A 27951-nucleotide genomic window follows, 5' to 3' on the forward strand; every position below is an offset into this window, starting at 1 on the left:
CCGAATCTAGGGGCGTTACATAGATATAAGCATAAACACACATAAAGGAAGGATCTTTATACTCATAAAGGGTCTATAAGAGAAGAATAAGGCTAGATCTACGCTTGGGAGGAATCACTTGCTCCAAGAACTTGATCACCCTCTTCAAAAACACACTTCCAAGGTACATAACTCAAGAACACTTGCAAAGAGGGGGCTAGGGTTTCCGTGCTCTGTGATACCAATATAATCCGAGAATAAGTCATGGTATAACTTATAAGAAGATTCTAAAGTACTTCCGAAAACTAAAGAACTTATTAGTTACAAATGAACCTAACCCTATATAAATATATATATATATATATATATATATATATATAGAGAGAGAGAGAGAGAGAGAGAGAGAGAAAGAGAAAGGTAGGTTCATATGTGGATGAACATATATTGTGTGGACGTAGGAACCAATCAGAATTTAGCAAAAAATAAATCATTAATTTAATCAATAAGAATAAATTAGTAATACCACTTATATATTAATTAATATCTAAAATTAACAATCAATATCCCACTTTTTTGCAATCAGTTTTTTAATTCCTTTATAAAATCCTATCTACAAAATCATTCATAAAATATATGAACGTATCATCATCTATCGGCCACTCTTTAAATTAGGGTTTCTTCACATCTTCCCTCCCCTTCATCAAAATATGATTTGTTAATCACCATAGCCGATCACCACCGTCTTCCTTATGCGAGCAATGTTAACCATTCACCACACCCGTGCAATCCTCCTGCATTATCTATATACCCTCACTGCCACCGCCGTCGTTCGATTTTTTTTATTAGAGGCTACGCATAAAAGAAGAAGAATGATAAATTTATTCCCTCGATTGACTGTGAGGCTCACATAAGTTGAACACATGTCTCACGGAAGGAAGATGAGGTTGGTTAGTTCTCTAACGACAATAGAGTAGTGGAGAGAAATTAACTTAATTAGAAAGGGATTTAAAATAATACGTTGTCACTGGGAGAGGAGAGGTGGCTACCCGAGCTATCATGCGTCGCCAATGGAGGAGGCACTTTTACTTATCCTAGCAGTCAACATGAAATTGAATCAAGTTATATAATTAAAAAAAAAACATAGAATTAAGGTAGGTTCTATTAATTTTGTGAATTAATTTTTCTTTTTTCTAGTTATTGTTTCATACAAATTACATTACTATTAATTGTTTTATTTAAATTTTCAAATCGTTCATATATGATTTACACTTAGATGATATTCCTTTAAGCATTTAATATAAATCATTTATGTGGCATGAATTCCAAAAAAGCCATGACACCAAGTCTCAATTTCGTATATGTGTTTCAAAGAGATACAACAGGATAAATATCATAATAGGAGATTTATACACCCATTTGGTTTGGTGTTTGTGTTTTGTTAGTTTTTTATTTTTTATTTAATACCAATATTGTCGCATTCTTTTTATTAAAGTTTTAGAGGTTCTAGTAATAATTTTGTGTTTTATTGTACCTTCTTGTTTTTACAGGGAAGAGAAGCTAAGAGCTAGATAGGAATGGCTTGAAGAAGTAAAGAATAAGAACACTTATGGATAAAGAATGTTGTTATTATTTGAGAATTGTATTTGATATTTTTTCATAATGTTGTTATTCTTTGAGATTGTTGTTATTCTTTTAGAATATTTTTCTTGTATCACATTCCTATCATATAATCATTTGATATATTATTAGTTCAAGAATGGAATTTTTGTATTAAATACTTCTACTAATTATCTTCTTAGAAAAATAAAAAGTTGATTCTCGTAGAATGTTATTCTCATAGAATTTTTTTCATACAAATTGTTATTTTTAATTATATATGATGTAATATTCTTTAAGAATGTTAGTTTTTAAAAGAAAATATAATAAATGAAACCATATTCTTTAAGAATAAATCGAAACTGATCAAAAATTATGTGAATTAATTTTAAAAATTGGATTTTTTAAAATGGAAGAATTAATTATCTCTTAAAATTCGGATTTTTCCTTTTCTAGATTCAGCTTAATTGACTAAAATATCATTTTAATAGAATGTATATAATTATATAGTACATGCTATTCCATTTTAATAATATGGACCCTATGATAATAACAATTCATTATTTTCATCAATTTATATGGGCAAAAGTTCAACAATGAACCATTTTAAACCATGAAATCAAGGAACCTGTATTAACCCTTGATCTCATTTAATCGCAACCATCTATTTTAATCCGCAGTTGGTTCGATCATGTATGCTATTACTTCTACTCGTCCTGATGTGACCTTTGATTTGAGCATGGTCAACATATATCAAGGGAATCCTGGTAAAGCTCATTGGACTGCGGTAAAGAACATTCTTAAGTACCTGCTGAGGACAAAGGACTGGGTCCTTACCCTCGGAGGGAGTGATGACTTAAGAGTGACAGGGTATAGACACTTAAAAAGGTCTTCAAGCTCCCACTTCCCAAGTCATTGTTTGCGAAAAGATACAAGTCTTCATGTTATAAATGTTGTTGCACTTAAACTATTAAAACTATAATTAAGCCTATAACAAAGAGTAGAAGTTCATGGTTGGGATTATCGATTCATCATTTTCTGTTGTTTATCATCCAAAAATGATTCCTCATTCATCTAGGTAATGACTTGGCGACCACCATACAACTATTTTTCACTCGATTCGAATTTGTTTTCCAGGTTTTAGAGACAAAATCGTGATTTTGACGGCGTTCTTCGTCGAAATGGGAAAAGGAAGCGTTTTCGGCCGAAAACTCATTTGCGGCCGAAAATCCGTTTGCGGCTGAAAATGGTGGACAGCTAGGTGGGTGGTGGACAACGGTAGACAAGCAGGTGGGAGGTGGGTAGTAGTGTTGACAATAGAGAAAATTTGTATTTTTGTCCATAGATGAATGTCAGATATTAAATAATATGTGTAAATAACTATATGGCTTTAGAAAATTAAATACAAATGTTTATTGAATGCCAAGTCAGCGAGTTTACCGGTTGACTGTTTCATAAGTTCGAAAGTTGTGTAATTGATAGGTAAATGTCAAGTTTAATGACCTATTGTGAAAAAAAATAACTTCAATGACCAATCCAAGACAAACGAAAAACATAGTTGTGCTACAATATCATTCTCTCTATTTTCTTTTAGGACCGAGTCAGGCCATTAGCCGGTCACGAAAGTGTTGATTGGACCCGATCAACAACATATCAAACGGTTAGTCGGTCACGAAAGACCAAGTCGAATCTCCTATTCACATTCATACTTTTGGTCTTGGTTTGTACCGGTCATGCTTCGAGAGTAGGGGTGTAAGTGAGCCGAGCTACTCATGAGCTACTCGGGATCAACTCGTTAATAGCTCGACTCGAGATCGAATTAAACGAGCCTGATCCGAGCTCGAGCCTAAATATGAGGCTCGTTTATTAAACGAGCTCGAGCCGAGCTTCGATTCATGGGCTCGCGAGCCTAAACGAGCTTAAACGAGCCTATATATATATATATATATATATATATATATATATATATATATATATATATATATATATATATATATATATATATATATATATATATATATATATATATATAAACACACACACACATAAGGCTCGTTTAGGCTCGATTAGGCTCGCGAGCCCACTAAATTGTTAACGAGCCAAGCTCGAGCTTCATTTTAAGGCTCGAATCGAGCTCGAGCTTCCTCAAAATTAAACGAGCCGAATTCGAGCTTGGTCAGGCTCGGGCTCGGCTCGGCTCGTTTACACCCCTATTCGAGAGACAGATTTTTGCAATCGAGTGTCCCGCAAAGATGCTTCTTTTCACTCTTGGTGAGGTCTGGATACTAAATAACCAAGAAGTCAAAGTTTCAACATCATAAACTCAAATCATAAAAAGTCAAAATTCATGAAATTCTATTTATTACCTTGAGATACACGTCAGTAAAGATCATCATGCATGATTCACATTTATAGGAATAACAAACACATTTTGAACCCTCAATTGCCATCAAAGATTCAAAAATAAGAAGCAAACATCTAAACAACCTTTTAACACTTAGAAGAGTGATTCTTTATACATCTTTTTAGTCTCATTCACTTGATATTATTTTCATTCATATTGCAAGACCATTTTGTATATATATATATATATATATATATATATATATATATATATATATATATATATATATATTCATCGAATACACTTTAATATAATGCATCAAAACGTTTAGTAAGCCACAAAAGACCAATGCAAGTCGAATCTCCTATTCACAGTTCACAACTTTTTTGTTTTTGTTTTCGATTTCACTACGATTCATCAACCACAACCTACTAAACATCCTCCGTCTAGGAACCAAACATGAACTCTTTGAAGAACCATCATCAGGATTTTCATCTGCTGCTAGTTTCATCCTTGACTTTGTTGGCTTGACCCACTGCTCGTGATCTCCTTGAGGTGTGCTCATGTTCGTGCTTACGGTTTCTGAACCATGTGGGCTTGTTCCATTGCCTTTAGCCGCTAACAGTGCCTTGATGTTCCCGGGCAGCCCGGTCAGGTGCCCATTAGCCATGGCAGCACGTGTATGTTCAAAGAATAGCACCTGTACTACCACACGTAATGGTAGAAACTCATTTTGTGCTGCATGCATGCATGCTTCAAAAGATAGCTTTTTGCAATCCAGTGTTCGACAAAGATGCTTCCTTTCACTCTTGGTGAGGTCTGGGTGCGACTAAATAACCAAAAATTCAAAATTTGATCAAGAGTAAAAGTTGACTAGTCAAATCATAAAAAGTCGAAATTCATTCAAGAAATGATTTTATTACCTTGAGATACACGTCAATGGCTCTGTAAAGATCGTCATGATTCAGTCTAGCGAGTTCAGGAATCGATTCACCCAAAGAAATGAACTTCGACAATGGCACGTTCACATCTCTAGAAATCTCTTGTAAATATCCATCTACAAGCTTTGCGACTTTGACCATGGAACCATTTATCGTTGAAGAAGAAGATCGGCTGCTTTCCTGGCACTCAGTACGATCGCCATTTGTTCTTAGAGGACTTGTCTTTTGACTTTGCGTTTGTAACATAAACTACTCCAAAATGTTCAAAACTATGTCAAGATCGTATATCGTATCACTATCGTTTGATATAGAGGGAATCATCAAATCACAAACTTTAGCTTCATCTAATTGCAGTGCAACCCTTCTTGCTAATTCCAATCTTGAAGAAGCCGAAGCTTGAAGCACATTGGCTGCTTTTAATAGTTTGAGCAAAAAGCTACAAGAAACGGAATTGGTTTCCATCGGGAGTAAAGTAATTATCGATTCCAAGAGCAATCTACTAGTATTTGCTTTCGAGGATTCCAATTCCGATTCACCATTCGAACTTGACACGATTTTAAGATTTCTTGAAATTTTTGGCAGCCATTTTGAAGTGTAAATTTTCAAAGCATCACTTATAAGATTTGCAGGCACTTTCCCTCCGGATTTGAGAGCTGCCATTGTTCTCCAATAAAGATCGATCCTCAACTCTGAAATATCATCACCCCACCACTTTTTGTTTGTATCACTGACTTCTCTTTCCCCGTTTTGACTATGTGATAAGCTCACCTTGGAAGGGTTAGAAATGACTTTTGACACCACGGATTCGATACAGCGGGTTGTAATCCCCAATTCCTCCGACTGTAACTTGAATGGCTTTGTGGTTTGAAGAGTTACGATGCAATCTTTCCAGCCATTCAGAGTACAAGAGTTGAAGAATACTTCAAGCTTATGAACTAGATTCCCCTTTTCAACATCTTCGGTCATTTGAAGGTATTTGGCTGCACATAGAGCAGATACAATGTTGTACGCACTGATGGTGATTGTGATTCCATAGCAGAATTTTGCGCATAACTCGAAAGCCTTGCTGCCTCCTGGGAAATCATGGAGTTGGGTTATTTGAAGGTGAGAGGATTCAGGGTTCTCAGAACAGAGTCTCTGCAACTTCACGCATTTTGACAGAAGTGGAAACTGAAGGTGGAAAAACAGAGGTAAAACCACAGTATTAAAAACACAAGAATCGGGAAATTAGCATTAAAGCGACAGCCCTTTTGTGAAATCAAAGGTAAAACAGACAAAACAAACTTCAAAAGTGATGAAATAGATGAAAAGTCACCTTGTGAAGCAAATATCGTGTTTCATTCACGTGGACAACAAGATCGCTATGAACTTCTGAAGAGATTGACCTGAATTCAAACGATTAAATCAATATCTTATCGCAATCAATTAACTTATACGAAAACAGAGTAGCGATATATGGTTCTGTTTTTTATTGAAAGTGGTGAAAAACAGAGAACAAATAGTTTTGATGCTTACCTCACACCATTTGCACTGTAGAAAGTATCAGATCGAGAACCAAGTTTCATAAACTTCATCACTGAGCTTTTTCTGTCCTTGTTTTCACTTTATGATATTACCTGAACTTTCTCTCATATTTTTATGATTATAAATAGTTTTGAATAGAATTTTTGAGTCAAAAAAAGGTTTTTCTCCCACAGAAACAGATACCTGTTCATATGAACAATAAAAACAGAGCACAATTAAGGAAGAGAAGGCAAAATTTTCAAATTTAGAAGATTCTTGAAATCAAAATTAGCCCGATAAAGAAGGATTTTAAAGAATAAAACAATCCCAAAATAGTTTCTGTCAAATCCCAATGCCCCAAATTAGTTTCACCTAGATTCCATGTATTAGACGCAAGATAATAACTCCAAAAATACCAGTTTTGATTGCTTTTTGTGGAAGAGAATGACGAAACATAAATTCATAAAAGAATCATAAATGGAAACCGAGAAGAAACCCATCTAATTCAAGCTTTCGTCACAAAAAACAATGAACATGACTCATACTGTGATTACCTCTTGAGTGTGGTATGATTGTATCCCACCTCAATTACATTCTCCTGTACAATGCAACCCTAATAGGGTTCTTCTCAACCAATGGAAGCTTAAATCTTCTGGGGTCTACAAAGGGGTAATCTTTAATCTTTTTTTAAAAAAAGAAAAGATTTTTGAGTGATATATGGGTGTAGGTGGATAGAGAGATAAAGACCTAGATTTCCTGTAGGCTAGCTGTAGCTTTCTTTGCTCAGTATGGATCTTGACGAAAGTTTAAGGACCTCAAAAGAGTTATTTATGACTTATGTTGGCCATAATTGTAACGTTCTTTCGAATTTTGATGGTCCTGGAATTCTGGGTTTGCACCTCATGCATGTATTCATGGCAATGGGGTCAAGAGTGCACCCTTTTCTTGTCTTCATGGCAATGGGGTCAAGGCCGAGTTAATGAGATTCAAAAATGGTCCATTTCTTTCATGTGGATGTAGACTTTTTCAATTTTTTGTTATGTCTTTGTTTTGAGGTTGTCTTAAATTGCATTATTTGTAGTTCTTTGTCAAATTTATATTATTGTGGTTTCTTTCCAACACAACATAAATATCCTAATGAGTTGTCCTGGAAATGAATGACGTAGTTGAGACTAAGACAAGACAATTATCTCTTCATATAATTGAAGTTTCTTATGTAACATATATAGTGTTTCTTACGTTTATATTCATTAAGATGATAAACGAACATACATGAACAAATATAAACAATCATAAATAAACAAACATAACGCATAAATATATAGGTGAACATACATAAACAAGCATAAATGAATATAAACACTAAAAAGTTCAAGATCGTGAACAATATGTAAATAAATGAACATAAACACTCAAATCAAGAATAAACATATTTAGAACAAGCCATTAAATAAAGAAAAATTAAATATCCTTTTACTTTTTTTTTTCTTCCTAAATGTCCTTCTACCCAATAAAATTGTGACATGTGTAACATTTAATGAGATTTAATGATATTTTAGGATAATAATATGACATATGTCATCATTTAAATAGGTAGGATGATATTTAATTTCTCTTAAATAAATATGGCTATAAAAGCTTTATGAAAATAAGGATACTCACAAACACAAACGAACGCAAACAAACATTAATGAACGAACATAATATGAGATAATTGTTTGTGTTCATTTGTTTGGCAAAACGAACAAAAAAAATATTGCTCGTTCATATAATATAAACGAACTTATCACATATCTAACAGTTCGTTGAACATTTAGTTTTGTGTACAACTAGAAAACTTCAAATGAGAATCACAAAAAATCGAAATTGTGATTATTCATAAATAATTTTGTTTTCTTATTTTTTAACGACTTGTTATCTAAGAAAATAATCAAACATATCAAAAACAATTATATATATATATATATATATATATATATATATATATATATATATATATATATATATATATATATATATATATGATCATTTATTTATAGTATTATTCTTTATAATTTTATTAATTACTATCGAATAAATCAATTATATGAATGAGGAAATTTTCAGGTATACCCACATCAAGATGTTCCTGAACAGTCTCGAGGAAGGCCACCACACCCTGACGAATGTGAGGAAGGCCACCAGCACCCCGATGAATGTCCCGTGGCAGCACCATGCAATTCTTTGTTCCTCTTAGTAGCTAACACCTTAAATAATTGAAAATTTAAATTTATGCATGTTTCTTTGATTTTTTTTTAGAAATGCACAAGGTTACATTAAAATCAGCAATATCTTAGAAAACATTATAAATAAAAAATGGAAACCGATCATTTGATAGAGGTGCACGTCAACCTGTTATAATGTCCATGCAGAAGGTCAGCTGTGGAATACTAATAATATTTTGGATGCATCAAAATTTATATATTGGACTTTCTGTATGAAATTTCACTTTTCAACCACTATCTTTCTCCGATGCGAGGTGTTGGGATGATTAACAAGAAGACAATGCTAGGTTTGGATTTTGAAAGTAACTAAATTAATGTTAAGTTTGTTGATCCTATCCTCTATAATAAATGACAATTTTTTGTCACTTGTCACACTCTCATTCAATTTGTCAAATGTTATTTAGTGGTTATTTAAAATTAATTTTTTTTCCTCATGTGATTTTATGAGTTTTTCTATTTTATTAAATTTCACATAATATTTTAATGTAATAATTGTAATAAATGGATATTAATTTCATTAATTATAAAACCCTTTTATTTATTAAATAAATAAATTAATTAATTAATGGCTGGTAGCCCTAAAATAGATAATTATATGTCAAAGGTTGGTCTCAATGAGTTAATTGCCACATTTTTAAAAGTCGGGGGCTAAAAATGTAAGTTTCGAATCCGATTCGTAACTATTTATGAAGGCAGGGACTTAATGGTAACTTCTGGGACTTCATTTGAAGGGATTTTGGGGGCTAAGGGGCTGTTTAGTAAGTATTGAACCTGAATTGTAAAGAATTATAATGTCGAGGGCTAAAAGTGTAAAATTAGGACTCATTTTGTAAGGAATGGGAGGAGGAGGGGCCGGTTATGTCAATATGGGAATATGTTTCATATGAGTCGGGTATTTATGCCAAAGAGAACCCTAACCCTAGGGACCATATGCGGCCATCATCTTCACCATTCTCACACTCTCCACCCTTCAGCCGCTGCTCTCCTTGCCGGCGATATCAAGAGCCTTAAGACCAAGCCTGTTGTCGTCGCTATCTCACCACCGGTACGCCACCCACTGCCGATAATGTCGTAGGTTACGCTGAGGACCGAAGACCGAAGTCAGGGACGACATCGCGAGGGTTGTCATAGCCGGGAGGCGCGGTTGTTGTTATCGTTCTCCAACTAGGACTCAGCCTTCCTTCTCCCTCGTTCTCCTATCTGTTGAATCTCCGAGCGGCAGCCGACGTCCAAGCCGTTATCAGATCCGTTGATTGCTCTAGTTGCCTAAGAGGATGAAAACAAGCGAATTCTCTCCGCCGTGTCGCTGTTGTTGTTGACGTGGGCTGCGTCGCCGTTGCCGTTCCTTCTACTCCCTGATGTCGCTGCCTTATCTCATGTCACCACCGCCATCCAACGGCTATTCCACCCACTGTCATCGTCATGAACCACTAGGCGGGTGGTTGAACTTATCCTCCGAGCATATTCGTGTGGGTGTGTGTTTCTCGGCTAGGAATCAAAAGAACTGCCGCCACCACCATGACGTGGTGGCTGTCATTGCAAGATGTTGCTATCACCTCCGCCACTGTCGTGGTTTTGTACTTCCGTCGTCGCTAACCGCCACCAGGAGGGTGGCTGGACCTTTTTGCAAGCAAGAAAAGAGTGTGGATGTTTGTTCTTTCTATAGCATGTGTTGTGTGTAACTTGTTGGCCGGAAAAGCCATTGCCACCACCATAAGGTGGTGGCTGCCACCATAAGCCGCCATGGATGCGTGTTGATGTAGTTAGTGTGTGTGTTTATTCTTGGTTAAGGCGTTGTAAGCTGTAATTAGCTAAAGTATAATGAAAAGAAACCCAAACCACCACCGTAGGGTGGTGGCTGCCGCCACCGGCTGCCGTGTCGGGTGGCAGTGTGCTTGCCTTGTGAGAGTGATTCGTTTGGGGTGCTAGAAGCCCTAATGGGCTCAAAGGAGCTCTAATGGGCCCAATGAAGCTTAATGGACTCTAATGGACCCAATAAAACCCTAATGGGCTTAATAGGCCCAATAAAACCCTAATTGACATAAAAGGCCAACAAATTGATAAATGGGTTAATATTTGGATTGGAAAACCCTAATGCCAATGAAACCCTAACTTTAAGAATTATTCGGGTCACACACACGAGAATTATTTAATAACTTGGAATATTAAATAATAATCAATGGCGGAAATTAATCTAAGCAATATTGGACTTAGTGGATTAAGTCCTTAATGGGTTAAGGAGGAAACTTAACCCTAATCATCATTTTATGAGAAACCCTAATTTCACATGGGTGTATTGTTGGGCCTTCTATTGGGCTTTGATGATTGCGTTATTAATGGGCCATCCAAAGTCAAGCAAATGGACTAGAATATTTAATGGGCCTAGGGTAAGGCCCATGTAAGGGGTTTGGGCCCAATTTGGAAAATTAGGCCATAGAGGGGCCATAGTTTGGGCCTAAATGATTATATGATGGTGGGCCTTAGAATGAGACCATGTATAGGCTTGGGCCCAATTTGGAAAATTGGGCCATATGTTGGGCTTTGAGTCCTAGTCGACTTTTGGGCCTTTGGATTGGGCCTTGGGCTTGAATAAAACCAACCTTGGGGTAATGTAGTAATTATCCAAGTATGTATTTATGGTCATGCGTTGGGACCCAATTATTAATTGGGTGTTATTTTGGTGTCGACAGTTCGGGAATCTGTCATCCAGCAGTTGGGGCTGGGTCTACGGGACTTCAGCAGTGTGGGATTGAGTCTGCGGGACGTCAGCAGTATGAGGTGAGTTACCTTCCAGTAGGGGTGGGTCTAAGGCCACAATGTCGGCCCACTAACAGGGGTATTTGACAGATAATTGTATTTGTGATAATTATCTTGGTATGCTTATGTGATATGCTATGTGTGTCAGTGGTAATAGCAAGGAATAGTTCTTCCCTGACTCGGTCGTTAGGATCGAAGGGTAGGTCAGTACCCCAGTAATGTCTGACTGTATGATTATATCATGTTATTATATGATAGTGGTAGGGGTGAAATAGTCTCCGGTTACCGGTTGAAAGATACCGATAGCGGATACCGGTTGAAAGATACTGATGGCAGATACCAGTTGAAAGATACCGATGGAAATTACCGGTTGAAAGATACCGAAGGGGTATACAGAACCCATGTAATGCTTATATGTCTGTTTATGATATGTTAGTATGTGATCAGCATGTTTATGATATGTTAGTATGTGATCAACATGTTTATGATGTTAGTACGTGATCAGTATGTTTATGACATATTATTATGTGGTAGGGGTAGGGGTGAAATAGTCCCCAATTACCGGTTGAAAGATACCGGTGACAGTTACCGGTTGAGAGATACCGATGGTGTTATGTGGTATGTGGTATGATGGGGGAACTCACTAAGCTTCGTGCTTACGGTTTACAGTTTTGGTTTCAGGTACTCGTTTTCAAAGAAAAAGAGTCGGCTTGATCGCAACGCATCACACTATGTTTTCCGCACATGAGATCTTTGGGATTACACTCTGATATGGTTTTATGATAAAATGTTTTGATTATTGACACTTTGGTTTTGACATGAGATATGAATATGAATGTTTTATTATTGTTGGTTTTATGTAATAACCTAATTAAAAATGAAATTTTTGGCCTTGAATTTTGGGATGTTACAAATTGGTATCAGAGCCTTGGTTTGAGGGATTCAGGCACACTCACGAGTGTGTCTGAACTCAAACTAAGGACTTGGTATGAAAATTTTCAAAAGTAAAATCATTTTATAAAAAGAAGTTTGAAAAGAGAACAGAACTTTGAAAAGAACAAAGTGTGTAATGCGTGCAATCAGCCGAGCTCAAGTTAGTTTTCCCCAAGATACCCATACATGTTATGATATTTTATGATATGATATGGTTATGAGAACTGCATGCTAGATTAGGGCTGAGGATCTAGGAGGATGCCTTATATGCCTATTGTATGTGCTTGTAGACTTACATGCTAGTACTGACCAGTCAGTGATAGGATAACATGTTTAGGTTATGCCTGATTGCGTGAGCCTTAGAATTACATGCTAGTATAGATCCCTGTCAAGAGGATAGACTAATTTGATCGGAATATGTTGGTTAGTTTTTTTTTCCATTGTCCGAATGTTGCTTGCTTTGTGCTTTGTGGAACTCTTAAGTGATGGGAGTCAGCTACTAAGTGGATGTGACGACATCCAGGAGGTAGATGACTGGCATCGTGGAGAGTTCTTCAGTAGCTGATGGCAGGACGAGATTGAGAACCTAGGGAAGCCTAGGATATGATTCAGTGGGTTAGTAGTGAGGTTCAGTGAGACTTGGGTGTAGTTGAGGAAGCGACTTGGAGGATTCGGGAGGATTGCTGAGGAAAGTATGGATATGTGTGGAAGGTAGTATTGGGCCCGTACTACTGAAAGCACAAGATCCATACTCGAATCAGTGAGAGTCTTGGAGAATCTAAGAAGCTTCAAGGAAGAGTTTGTAACCCAGTTTGGGGACAGAGGATGTTCTAGTTGTTGCAGCTTAGCCATGGCGAGCTAGTGAGCGTGACAGGGTGTCAGACCCTGAAGGATATGATTTCCAAGAGTTGCAGATACAGGATCGATTTGGGAGCACCCTGGAAAGAGAGGTGCGTGCTAGGTGCGTATAGTAGACGGTCCCGGGAAGAGACCCATGACTTCTGATCATCGGGTGAAAGGCCAACAGGGCCTGAGTCAGTGCAGCGCGTACGAGAAAGTACACGAGGGAGTTTGTCACTCCAAGGGTTTAGGCTGCTACAGGGTAGTAGGATTGGTCATATCATCCGAAGGGGTCAGTATTCCTCCAGATGTTGTGGGTATGTCATCTTCTATGATATTAGGTGGATGTTTGGAATACGTACCGCTTCGGAATTATGAGTGAGTTTGGATAAGTCAGACCTCGGGTCGGTTTTTCTGCTAGTGTTTGGGTTACCAAGGATCATATATGCCATCCTGCATGCCGAAAGGTCCTTGATGAACCCAAAGAGGGACGCATCTTGCGGAGTGGCATCCGCGAATACCGTTATCATTTCGGATCTTTGTCGGGATCTATGTAGGAGTATTATTTAGAGGATACTCGATCAGGGTTGGAGTGATTGTTCTCCAATGAAGTCAGCGTTCAGAGGATCTATCATTGTTCAGGTATGGTCGGTAATTGTTTATGGATGAACTTTGAAGTTCAAGGCACTACCGTTGCTAGGACGGAACTGGTGACAGGAAGAGGGTAGTGTCAGTCGCGGGTGTTATATTCATAAGTGGGTTGTCACTGGATGTTCAAGAGAATTGTGTTTTCGCATGGGCTGTGTTCGGTCAGAGTTCAGTGGTACTGCAAGAATGGGAGTGGGAACGAGGATTCGACAGCCAGAGTGAAGATTGAGACCTTCAATTGACAACATGTTAGATGGACCGAGGTGTCAGACTGGATCAGATGTTAAGGGTACTCATCGAGATTTCTGAGGATGTGAGATCTCAAGGTTTAATCGGTGATTAAACGCTAGCATTGGCAGGCACATGTTGTCATTAGTGGAATATTAGAAAGCGAGAAGGATGGGAAATCCTTCAATTCTTGCGTGCAGTGAAGACTTGGTCGAATCTAAGTGGGGGAGAGACTTTTTATAAAGTCTCCAAATGTGAGTTCTGGTTGTGCGGGGTGCAATTTCTTGGGCACCTTGTCAACCAGAAGGGTATTCTAGTTGATCCGGCCAAGATAGAGGCCTTGATGTAGTGGGAGATTCCGAGGTCTCCATCTGTGATTCGGAGTTTCCTGGGTCTAGCAGGTTACGACCGGAGACTTACAGGGGACTTCTCTGAGATTGCGGTTCCTTTGACCCGACTGACCATGAAATCGGTGGCCTTTCGCTGGGGGCCTGAGCAGCAGGCAGCCTTCGAGACTCTCAAAAAGCGGTTGTGCGGGGCACCGATTCTCACCCTGCCAGAGGGTGTAGATGATTTCGTGGTTTTCTATGACGCTTTGATCACGAGCGTGGGTGTGGTACTAATACAGTGGGGTCACGTGATAGCAGGTTTCGGGGACCAGGTTAGAGTTCCAGTTAGGATTCAAGTTCAATTGTGTGTTAGGTCGAGTGCATGTTCGACCGATATAGAAAGTGTTGTAAGACTAAAGGGGGGTAGCCGTAGCATTCACTAGCAGTCAGATAGTTGGGAAAGTGTTGTAAGACTACAGGGGTAGCCGTAGCATTCACTAGCAGTCAGATAATTGGGAAAGTGTTGTAAGACTATAGGGGTAGCTGTAGCATTCACTAACAGTCAGATAGTATGGAAAGTGTTGTAAGACTACGGGGGTAGCCGTAGCATTCACTAGCAGTCAGATAGTATGGAAAGTGTTGTAAGACTACAGGGGTAGTCGTAGCATTCACTAGCAGTCAAATAGTATGGAAGTGTTGTAAGACTACGGGGGTAGCCGTAGCATTCACTAGTAGCCAGTTAGCATGGGAAGTGTTGTAAGACTGCGGGTGTAGCCATAGCATTCACTAGCAATCAGATAGTGATAGAGTGTTGTGAGACTGCGGGTGTAGCCGCATCATTCACTAGGTTAGTAGATAAGTGTGAGCGTGTTGTTAGGACGCAGAAGGAACAGTAGTACCCACCAGTTCAGGTGTGGCAATAAGGATAAGGAAATCCACGGATTGGATTTCGGAATTACCCATATGAATTAGATCTAGTTGAGCCAGTGATAGGACTGTAAGAGCGCCACTACAGTTATGGGACCAGAGATAGCAATGGAATGCATAAGGACGTGTGAGATATGGCTATCATTGGTCAGGTAGCAATCACTTTTAGTCTTGGATTTGATGATGAAAGGATTCGACGCATGGACCCGATCGGTTAGATCTGAAAGTAGTAAAGTCACAGTGGCATGATAACTAGTGGCAACTAGTTCCAAAGAAGGATTTCGTTCAGGAGTCATGTGAGGCGACTAAGTAGGGAGTCCTTTGGCTCCGCAACCGGGTGGAAACCCAATATTTCAGAGGATTGGCAAGCGAATTAAGACCCATGAGGTCTTGGTAGCTTTTGGTAAGCAGCTATGTAACAACATACTGCTTCAAGTAGTTCAGTGTTCGGGCAGTTTCAACGTTTGGGCAGCATTAGTATTTGCATTTCATGTTGCAAATACAGATGAAATACTTGGTTGATTGGGAAGTGGTAAGTCACTTACAACGAGATTATCTGAGTTTTGGCCGAGTATAAGTGAACCACAGGAAATAAGTGGAACTGTGATTCTGTTTTTCTAGTGGGAGCCCTGAGTTATCAGGAGATGAGTGGGTAGCTAAGAGACAAGTGGACTGGATTTAGCAATAATGATTCAGTAAGAGTGGTCTGTCAGGGATCTAGGCCATCTCGAGACAACATAATTCAGACGAGTAGATGTGATCTTGTTGCGAGGAATTAGTTCGCCTACGGATTGTAGGGCTTTGCGAAGATTGGTCACGGCTACCCTAGGAAGGCTAGGGTGTGCCCAGGAAGATGACTATGTTGCTAGAGTGGCTTGGTATGTAAGGATTGGTAAGGAATGATTTCAAGGACGAAATCTAATTTAAGTGGGGGAGAGTTGTAAAACACCGTTTATTTATTAAATAAATTAATTAATGAATGAATGGCTGGTAGCCCTAAAATAGATAATTATATGTCAAAGGTTGGTCTCGAGGAGTTAATTGCCACATTTTTAAAAGTCGGGGGCTAAAAGTGTAAGTTTCGAATCCGATTCGTAACTATTTATGAAGGCAGGGACTTAATGGTAACTTCTGGGACTTCATTTGAAGGGATTTTGGGGGCTAAGGGGCTGTTTAGTAAGTATTGAACCTGAATTGTAAAGAATTATAATGTCGAGGGCTAAAAGTGTAAAATTAGGACTCATTTTTGTAAGGAATGGGAGGAAGAGGGGCCGGTTATGTCAATATGGGAATATGTTTCATATGAGCCGGGTATTTATGCCAAAGAGAACCCTAACCCTAGGGACCATATGCGGCCGTCATCTTCACCATTCTCACACTCTCCACCCTTCAGTCGTTGCTCTCCTTGTCGGCGATATCAAGAGCCTTAAGACCAAGCCTGTTGTCGTCGCTATCTCACCACCGGTACGCCACCCACTGCCGGTAATGTCGTAGGTTACTCTGAGGACCGAAGACCGAAGTCAGGGACGACGTCGCGAGGGTTGTCATAGCCGATAGGCGCGGTTGTTGTTATCGTTCTCCGGCTAGGACTCAGCCTTCCTTCTCCTTCGTTCTCCTATCTGTTGAATCTCCGAGCGGCAGCCGACGTCCAAGTCGTTATCAGATCCGTTGATTGCTCTAGTTGCCTAAGAGGATGCAAACAAGCGAATTCTCTCCGTCGTGTCGCTGCTGCTGTTGTCGTGGGTTGCGTCTCCGTCGTCGTTCCTTCTACTCCCTGATGTCGCTGCCTTATCTCTTGTCACCACCGCCATCCAACGGCTATTCCACCCACTGCAATCGTCATGAACCACCAGGCGGGTGGTTGAACTTATCCTCCGAGCATATTCGTGTGGGTGTGTGTTTCTCATCTGGGAATCAAAAGAACTACCGCCACCACCATGAGGTGGTGACTGTTATTGCAAGATGTTGCTATCACCTCCGCCACTATCGTGGTTTTGTACTTCCGTCGTCGCCAACCGCCATTAAATTTCATTAGTTTCTTTTTTATTTAAATTATTTTTTTAGATTAAAATATCAAAAGCATTTCCGTTATAATAAGTCATTATTTTTCTTATTTTCTTATAAATTCGAAGTTCTCAAATATTTTAACTTTTTGAAAAAAATAACTCACGTAATACATGGTTCTCACAACTAGTTATAAATCAAACTAAACAATTGTATAACAATTTTCCCTAATAAAAAAAAAAAAGCTTTCTTCCTTTTCAAATCTTGAAAAAAATATACATTTCCTAAACACCAAATAATCCACGAAAATAGAAGAGTTGAAACACATTCCATTTTCAGTTTCAAAAGGGTTTTTACCCATAAGGGCTAATGTCATAAATACCCTTAAGTTTTCAGGGTTTTGTCGGTTTTGCCCAAAGTTGAATTTTATGTCCGTTTTTACCCTAACATTTTCCAAAAAATGTTCGGTTTTACCTTTTTACGGGTGATAACAGGTTACCATTATATTAACTTCGCAAAAAAACCCTTAAGTTTACAGTTTTTTACGTTTTATCTTTGAGTTTATAATTTTTTTTACACTTTTACCCTATGTATTTTTTTCTTATTATACGTATTCAAGCAGAAAAATCATATTTATAAACGAAAAAAATTAATTAAATATTGTATTTACATTTTTTTTAATGTTATTTCTTTATATATATATATATATATATATATATATATATATATATATGTGTGTGTGTGTGTGTGTGCGCGCGCGCGCATGTGTATGGGTTTTTTTTTTTTGGATAAACCATTTAAGATGTAAAAAAACAAATTAATATGTTTTTAGAACTACAAATACGTATTTTTATGTATTTAAAAATATACATATCAATAAAAAAAAACTTGTTCAATAATAAACATGTTTATATAAGTATATACATATATTTTTAAAAGTGTAAATATGTATTTTGATATATGTTTTTTTTAAATATAAATATATTTTTAGAAGTATAGATACATATTAATATGTAAAAATGTAAAAATATGTATTTATACTTCTAAAAACTATATCTATAAAACACATATTCATAATTCTAAAAATATTATTTATCTTTTTAAATGGTATAACCATGCAAAAACACACACAACAAACAAACAAATATATGTATGTATATATATATACACACACAATATTTAATTAAATATATTTTCGTATGTAAATACGATTTTTCTGCATGAATATGTATATTATGAAAAAAAATATACTTTGGGTAAAAGTTTAAAAAATAATTATAATCTTAAGGGTAAAAACGCAAAAAATGGTAAAGTTAATGGTTTTTTGCGAATTTAATATAATGGTAGTCTGGAAAACCTGTTATCACCGGTAAAAGGGTAAAACCAAACATTTTTTTCAAAAATGTTTGGGTAAAAACGGACATAAATTTCAACTTTTGGCAAAACCGACAAAACCCTGAAAACTTGATAATTTTTGTGACATTAACCCTACCCATAAATGATTAAACCACGTACTTTTGGAAATTAGAACGTGTTTCATTTTCAAATCACAAATAATTACTTTCTATTTATATAGCGAAAATTATTATAAAACGTAGTTAGCTTTTAAATTTGTTTATATTTTTTTTACTTCTTTAAATACTATTGTGATTGAGATTTCTCTTTACTTATCTCCGTGCAATATGAGTGAGTCTAATAGTCGGGTTATGGTATTTCTATAGAAAAGTTCAGGATTCAAAATCTAACATTCGCAAAAATATTATCGGTGTAAGCAATTTTGCGTAAAAATGAGTTCGGATGGGCCTTGCAAATATAATTGTATGTTTGTATACAATTTTTTATATCAATTAGTTTGGACCTTTTATCATACTTTTTTCCTTTTTTAATGTTTTTGTGTGATGATAATGATAAAAATATCAAATATATATTAAAGTAGATACTATCAATAATATATAGACAGTTTTTATCTTTTGCCCTCCAAATCGGGGCATTATTAGAAAGGCTATAAAACATTTTTTAAGATGTGGTTTGTAAACCTGCAATAAATTATCAAGAGTTCTTACTTATTCGTTTATGAATAGTCGAATTAAAGTTTATACATTTAGGGTGTATTGAAACTTTTCTGTAACATACTAACATAAAATCCATAAAATAAAAACATTAAAACAAATTCATATAAGAGTTTGGAAGAAAAGTTAACCAAAATGTGGTACATATATAGGCTATCCACAAAAGAACCAGGACCACCGAACGAATTGATAGAAGCTTCACAGAAAAACACCAAGAGATACATATAATATAAGCCTCAAACAATAAATGCTCAAGTGTCATAAAATCTAAAATTCTAATCAAGATATTGTAAATTGCATAGACACATGACATCCATATACTATTCACGTCACGTATTTAACAGGGGACCCATTCTTGTCTGTCTAATAGGGTGTAGAAAGAAACATGTAGGACCTCTATATATTTGTTTTTCGCTAACATTATATAGTGATTACTGGCTCATATTTTATTTACATACGTGTTTTAACATATTATGTTTTATTTACTTGAAGATAGATGTTTCATGGTTACAATTGGTTCGTGGTTTTGCAACCAAATTTCACACAAGAGGAGTAGAGATAAACATTTAGTTCAAATGCATTGGGTCATCAATGTTGGCGAATATATGAGTCCAATGTAGCAGTCTATGCGTGTTTGGTCCATATCTCGATTCCTTGAGTGGAGTCCATGTCTTGGAGTGTTCTCCAAGTTCTCCTTGTTTCCATGAGCTATAAGGAATGTATATAAGAAATGTCTAGTTGTTTAGGAATCCTAATTATATACTGATTTGTTTTCGTTTAGTAAATATAGATGTCATGTTCCTATAAACAGTTTTGAGATTGAAGTTTTTGAGTTATGTTTCTTCAATAAAAAAATCCAGCAAGTTAGGGTGCTTACTTTCTTGTTTACTGTTTTTCTTTAATTTGTATCAGAGCAACAACTTTCCTGATTTCCTTTTCGTGTGGAGACTAAAGACCTGTCATCTGTTTTCCTGTTCGACAATAAGAGAAAGAGATTGAAATAAGAGAAACAAGGGTCGTGCCTCCCAAGCATGGGTTGTGCCTACCTCCAGATTTCATTATTTTGGGTATTTTAACCTGCGAAGCCCAAGCATGGGCAGTGCTTCCCACAGGTCGTGCTTCCCCATATTTTGATTTTTTCTAATTTATTTTGGGATTTCAAAGTTGCAATGACCTGGCATGGGCTGTGCCCCCCCCCCCCCCCCAAGCATGGGTTGTGCTTACTTCCAGAACCCTTGTTTGCTACCCGAACTGCTACATAAATACCAGATATCCTCTAAGTCGGTTCCAAAGATGATTCCGAACGACAAAAAACCCTTCTGAATGCGATTTTTTGCACTTTTCATCACTTTCTGAAAATCTGAAGGGCGTTGATCATCTCCCACGTTTAGTTTAGTAAGATTTAGTAGCTTAATGTTTCTTTATTATTCTAGATCAGATTTTAACCATGTCTGGCTAATACCCTAGTTTTTAGTTCTGCAAAAAGACTAGTACTTTTCATGTGATTAGTTATCAGATTTGGTTTTCATTGTGTGCTTCTATCTAGATTTATTAGTTTTAAACTTAATGAATTTTTTATTTTGATTCTTGTTAGTCTGATCACTTAGCTAGGGTTCAATCATTCCAGTTAATCTGGTAATAGAATCTGTAACTGTTTTTGTCAACTAGTAATAAGTAACAAGTATCATATTGGTTATGTGTTAATGATTTAACTCTGATATAAACTAAAAAATCATATATTTACACTTCTGAGCTTATGAGAAGTATTGGGTATTGCTGAGAATTTTACACAAAACTTAATGTAACTTTTCAGATCTTAATTAAGAGCTTATTTAATTAGACAGTAAAAAGTAAAGGTCAACTGAAGAGCTTGTTTTGGTTAATTTAACTAGGTAAAAGAGATTATACTAGAGCTTGTTAGTTTTTCTCAGTACCAACTTAGATAGAACACATTCCGGATAACCAGATCTGGGTTGATTGCATGATTAGGAAAGTCGCAGCATAACTGAAATCATTTTTATTACTAAGTTTTATTTAGTGTATTTTCACTGCAATTTTTTTAGTTTAGTTTTTAATCAAAATCACCTTCTGTTTCTTGACTAGAATGTGCCTTACGTAAAAAGGCATTGACATTTAGGTTGTGTCCCTGAGGATTCGACCATGCTTCCCTATGTTATATTATTAGTGCAACCAGCAGTGAAACTTTATTTGCTTAATACACCCGCGATAACATGTTAACATATATCTTGGTCAATTATAAGACCAAGGAGCAACAAGATAAGCACCTATGTCAGATTCTTGGAGTTCTGCAGGCAAAGAGGTTGTATGCCAAGTTCTCCAAGTGTGAGTTCTGGTTGTGCAAGGTTCGGTTTCTGGGGCACCTTGTCAACCAGAATGGTATGTTGGTTGACCCAGCTAAGATTGATGCGGTTATGAAATGGGAGGTTCTGAAGTCCCCATATGAGGTTTGGAGTTTCCTTGGTTGGGCTGGTTACTACAGGAGATTCATTAGGGATTTCTCCAAGATTATAGTCCCTCTCACTAGGTTGACAAGGAAGGACGTTACTTTTAGTTGGGGGCCTGAGCAGCAGGTGGCGTTTGAGATTCTTCAGCAAAATCTATGTGAGGCACTGGTACTTACCCACCCATATGGAGTCAAGGATTTTTAAGTCTACTATGACGCATCGATTATAGGTTTAGGTGTTGTACTGATGCATAGAGGGCATACGATCGCTGACACTTCGAAGTAGCTTAAGCCTCACGAGGAGAATTATCCTACAAACGATCTCGATCCGGGGGTTGTGGTTTTCATCCTCAAGATATGGTGTCATTATTTGTATGGGGGTCGGTGTACCATCTATACGAACCACAAGATTACGAGATATCTTATGGATCAGCCCAACCTCAATATGAGACAATGGAGATGGCTCAATGTGGTGAAATATTACAACTGCGAGATCTTATACCACCTCGGTAAGGCCAACGTGGGGGCCAATGCTCTGAGTCATAGGGTGGTTAGTGCCTCGATTCAAGATGTTTATTTAAATGTGACAGTAGTGAATCCAATCTTGGAGATGATTAGGTATGCACAGGCGGAAGCCATCAAGGAATAGAATCGAAAGAGTGAACGAGTGGTTGGTCATGTTTCAACTTTTTATATCGATAGTAGGGCCTGCTAACTCTCCATGGCAAGATTTGGGTGCCTTATTCAGGTGGAACCCGACAGACTTTGATGGACGAGGCACTCAAATCGAAAATTTTCTTTCATTCGGGTGCAAAGAAGATGTATCTTGACCTAAGACATAGCTACTGGTGGCTATGTATGAACAGAGATATAACATGGTTTGTGGAGCGGTGCTTGACCTTTCGGAAGGTCAAAGCCGAACATCATTGCCCTCACGACAAGTTGCAGCCTCTGGAGGTCCCATTGTGGAAATGGTAATAGATCACCATGGATTTCATCACAAAATTACCAAAGACGGCGAAAGTTGTTGATGTCATTTGGGTGATTGTGGATCATTTTACGAAGAGTACTCACTTTATGGCCATTCATGAGAGATCTTTTGCTAAAACGTTTGAGAGATCTATGTTCGAGAGCTGGTTGCTCGACACGGTGTACTGGATTCTATCATTTCGGACCAGGATGTCCATTTCACTTCCTGATTTTGGAAGTGATTCCATGAGGAGTTGGGTACCCGGTTGCATTTTAGTATTGCCTATCATCCATAGATGGATGGACAGAATGAGCGGACCATTCAAATGCTCGAGGATATGTTGAGATCTTGCATCATAGATTTTGGTGGGAGTTGGAACTCCTACCTTCTCTTGGTTAAGTTTTCATACAACAACAGTCATCATGACAACATTGGTATGCCCCCCTTCGAGCTTCTCTACGAGAGGAAATATCGAATCCCTATTTGTTGGGGAGAGGTTGGACAGAGATTGTCACACCCCCAAACCAAAATGGCAGAAACGTTCGGGGGTGGATGACGTCATATGTAGTATCACAACCATTGCATCATAGTAATCATAGTAAACACAACAATTACATTGAATATATATATATATATATATATATATATATATAAAGGTATTTACATCTATTTTGATTCTTATTCCTAAACATCAAAAATATAATCAAAAGAAAAAAACGTGACTCTATACACTCCGTCTTTTGATAACTCCAGAAGGTACCAGTCTACTGATTTCCTGAGAATACAAGCAGTTTTGAAAGAGTATCAGCATAAAGCTGGTGAGTTCATAAGTATGTTTTTGAGAGGAAAATCGATTAATGAATCAATAATTGTATTTGTATGCTTCCGAGAAAATCCATTATTTTCTAACTTATGTATTTTGTTACTGAATCTCATTGAATGTATTGTACATTGTTTGATTGAATAAGAACCTCTTTTTTTACAGGAAAAACTCTGATTATCACCAGTATGTATAGTAGGTTCGAAAAGCTCTGAAAATTGTAATATGTATACTAGTTCTATTACTTTATAATAAAACTAATTAAAATTATTACTATTCATACATTAATCGTATTTTCTTAGTACCAAATTTATGAGTTGTTATAACCATACTTGACCATTGAATTGCCTGAACGACGTTCTTTAGGCGTCGGAATCGAAATGACTTTGTCACTCAGGCCTGTCGGCCTAACTGTAGCTAACATTTATGGTGTGGGATTGTCAATCCCGTATAGATCTATACACAAACTCATGTTCCCCCTCCAAGAGACTCTGGTTATAATCTTAGGGTTTTTGCAAGTACTTAGGTAACTACGCGAAGAATGCTCACTCATAAAATGCTATACTAATGATTACATGTAAAGTAAAATGAATCCATTGAATTTAACTTGTTTTCTATATATTTCATAAACTACACATTTTAATAGTTTATATGTCTGGTTGCAGTGAATCTATAAATTGTACAATGATATGTTAATTGTTCCATAAACTATTCCTATTATAGTTTATAAGTTCGTTCGTGCATTTGATTCATGTTTTACATTGAAAGATCTGTGTTTATGATGAAAACCTCCCTTATGCTCAACATAGTACAAAAGGGATAAAGTATTTATAAAGGTATAAAAATTGTATAATTATATCAATTGCATCTGTGTTAAGTTTAATGAAATTCCTTTTTGTATAAGTTTCACAAAATCATGTATGTTTGGCTTGTATACCCCCTGAAAAGATTTAAAAATCATGAAAGCATAGGGGTACGAACTCACCACTTGTGGTGTTTTTAAGGTCCTAACTAGCATTTGTGGTGTTTTTAAGGTCCTAACTAGCATCAAGGAGGTGTTCTAGGTCCCATGCATAGTTTGAATAAGTTTAAGGTCAACAATGAGCATCAAAGAGGGTTTACGACCCTATGAGGTGTGTACGGCCATACAAGGGGTGTGCGGTCGTACACCCTTCATGTTCATGCTAAATTGGTCAATTTTAAGGTGAATCAAGCCTAGGATCAAAGGCTTAGCATGTCCAACTAGATGATAGGGGCTAAACTCTCACTTTGGACGGCCTTTAAGGTGTGTACGGCCAACCTTATGAAGGTGTACGGCCATACTCCCTTCAAGGGATGAAGAACATGATGAATCAAGGATTGAATCAAGAGGTCTTTCAAATATAACAAGCTAAAGGATGGAATACTTACGTTTTTGAAAGTCTTGATGAAAACTTGATGAAGGTAGATATATATATATATATATATATATATATATATATATATATATATATATATATATATAGAGAGAGAGAGAGTGTGTGTGTGTGTGTAAAGTGATGAATGATGGCTAAGTACCCCTTATATAGGGGGAGTGTTCGACCATGAGGGGGGTGTACGGCCGTACACCCATGTGTACGACCATACACTCCTCTTGAAGGAGTGTTTGGCCCGAATGTTATGGTAAGACTTAGAATAACTCATCCCTGAACCCAAACCTTGATTGTACTAAACTTAGAAAACTTATGCTGACTCTAAATAATATAAAGAAATAGCTGAAATGAGTCTGACTTCGATTGATTTGAATGGCTTGAACAAAAGAGGAATTTCGGGTTGTCACAGAGATTCATGAGGAGCACGAAGATAGTGCTCAAGAAGAAGGAGCTCATACAGCAGGTCAAACAGAGATTATAAACAGCCTAGATCCAATAGAAGAGTTACGCCGACCGACGTCGATCCGAGTTGGAGTTCCAGGTCGGGGATATGGTGCTCCTAAAAGTGTCGCCTTGGAAATGCATTATATGATTCAAGAAACGGGGCAATTTGGGCCCCAAGTTTATCAGTCCATTCCGGGTAGTGGCTAGGGTGGTCAAGGTAGCCTACCAATTGGATTTATCAGATGAGCTTAGTCAGATTCAAATCACCTTCCATATTTCCTAGTTGCAAAAGTGTGTGACGGACAAGACATCAATGGCACATTTGGATGATATTCATGTTGAAGATCACCTGAATTATGTTGAGCGGACGATAGCAATTATTGACAGTAAGACGAAGACCTTCCGTAATGTAACATCCTGAAATTTAGGTATATCTCTTTAATCCTTCTTCTTTTCTAAGTTGTCAAAATTAGCCCAAACTAGAAAACGGTGACAAGTGGGTACGCTGGGCGTACTGAAGAGTACGTTGCGCGTACCCATGGGCGTGCCTTTGACGCAGACTCAACCCAGTACGTGGGGCGTACCAAAGTGTACTGGGCCCAGATTCAAAACCCTCAATGAAGCATGAGCACTATAAAAGGAACATTATGGCCTTCATCACAGCCACCATTTTCGGAGAGTGAAACCCTAAAAGAGCCAACCCTCGTTTTAGAGCTTGTGTGTGTGTGTGTGTGTTTGAGCTTGATAAAATGTTCTTGTGAGATTGTGAAGAGAAGAAGGGCCATTGTAGAAGCTAGAGTTGGAGTGCAAGCCTTGGATCTGAGCTTTACAGAGGTTGGAGCATCATTTGGAGGTAAAAAGCTCAAAGCTTTCTTAACCTTTTTGGATTTGTGCATTATGAACCATTTTTAGGGTTTTTGTCCCAAAGATGGAGACTTTATGAATAAATGGTCTCCATAAGCCTTGATCTGCCCCATTTCAGTATAAAATGTGTTGTAGATCCATAAAAATCCAATCTTGATCGTTAATATTGAGTCATGCATGAGATAAGGGCTTAATGAGGAAAGAGGATAAGAGTTTGGAGTGATTGGTGACCTTTATAGCCATGCAAAGGCTTAAAGGCTTCGACTTTATGGGTTAAAAGGCATTAGAAGGACTAGATCTAGAATATGAGCTTGTATCTTAATCGATTCAGACCAAAAACATTAAGAGCATGAAACTGAGACTTACATTGGGTGTAAATCTCAGAATGCGCCGTGTAGGGGTTGAGATCCCCGATTCTGGATAGCCGAGGTACGCCCCGCATACAGAGTTGGTACGCCCTACGTACTGCCCTCTGTTGACTTTCATTGACTTTTAGGGTTTGGTCAACAATTGGACAGTTGGACCATTGGAGGGGTAAAATGGTCTTTTCCCCTTCTGAGAGATTATAGGAAGGGATTAATCTAGCCTTTGAGAATCGTTGTTAATTAGCGGTAAATTACTTTATGTGATTAGGCGGACGCTAGATCAGTATTTCGAGTTCGAGACTTTCTGAGATTACCCGAGGTGAGTCTTCTCACTATACATTACCTAGAGTGGTATATATGTGCAGACTGGAGGTCTTATGTGTATGTGTATGTTTGAGATTTATGTGCATTGTGTTATATGTATGCTATGTGTTATATAGACCGGACCAGAGGGTCCAACGACTCATGAGGCCAGAGGGTCTTCGATCAGACCGGATCGGAGGGTCCAACGAGCTATGGGACTGGAGGGTCCCGCTGAGACATATTGACCGGAGGGTCATACCAAGTCATAGCCTCAAGTGGCTTATGTGTTGTATGTGGTATTTTGGGGAACTCACTAAGCATTTATGCTAACTGTGCTATGTGATATGTGTTTCAGGTACTAGCGAGGATCGCGGGAAGGCGCCGGCATGATTTATACACACTGACAGAGGATTCTGTATTCGAAATTTTGGGATATGTTTTACCGTGATAACATTTTATACACTTGAGTTTTGAGATGATTTATATGATATATGTTATGTTTGAAAAATGAAAAATTGTTTTAATTTTTCACGTCATTACAAGTTGGTATCAGAGCCTCGGTTTGAGGGATTTGGATGCACCTTCGGGCGTATCTAAACTCAAACTGAGGATTTGAGAAAATCTTTCATAAAAGAAACAATTTTTCTAAAAAGAGTAAAAGATTTTGAGAAAAGCAAAAAGGAGCAGTGTGTACGATCAGCCAGCGCCCGAACGGTGATTTCCCAAAATACCCTTACATTATGTGTTATGAGATATTATGTGATGTGCTATGCATGCTAGAGTAGGCTAGGTATTCATATTTAGGACTAGAGTGGCCTGATTTGTGATGCATTAGCCTAGGAGATTACTGCTACTATGAATTACTTCGAGAGTGAGTAGGTAGCAGCGAGGAGCTTATGAGTGGTCTACTGGAGGGTAGCCTGTGTTCATCGAGATATAGAGTACTT

The 27951-nt window shown here is 37.5% G+C and overlaps 1 pseudogene; it reads right to left on the reverse strand.

Moving 5' to 3' along the window:
* Window positions 1–4209: 4209 nt before the first annotated feature.
* On the reverse strand, window positions 4210–6911 carry LOC111881576 (BTB/POZ domain-containing protein At1g67900-like; annotated as a pseudogene).
* Between the last annotated feature and the right edge of the window lie 21040 nt (window positions 6912–27951).

This window comes from Lactuca sativa, chromosome 3 (assembly GCF_002870075.4).
Source record: "Lactuca sativa cultivar Salinas chromosome 3, Lsat_Salinas_v11, whole genome shotgun sequence".
In the NCBI taxonomy this organism is placed as follows: Eukaryota; Viridiplantae; Streptophyta; class Magnoliopsida; order Asterales; family Asteraceae; genus Lactuca; species Lactuca sativa.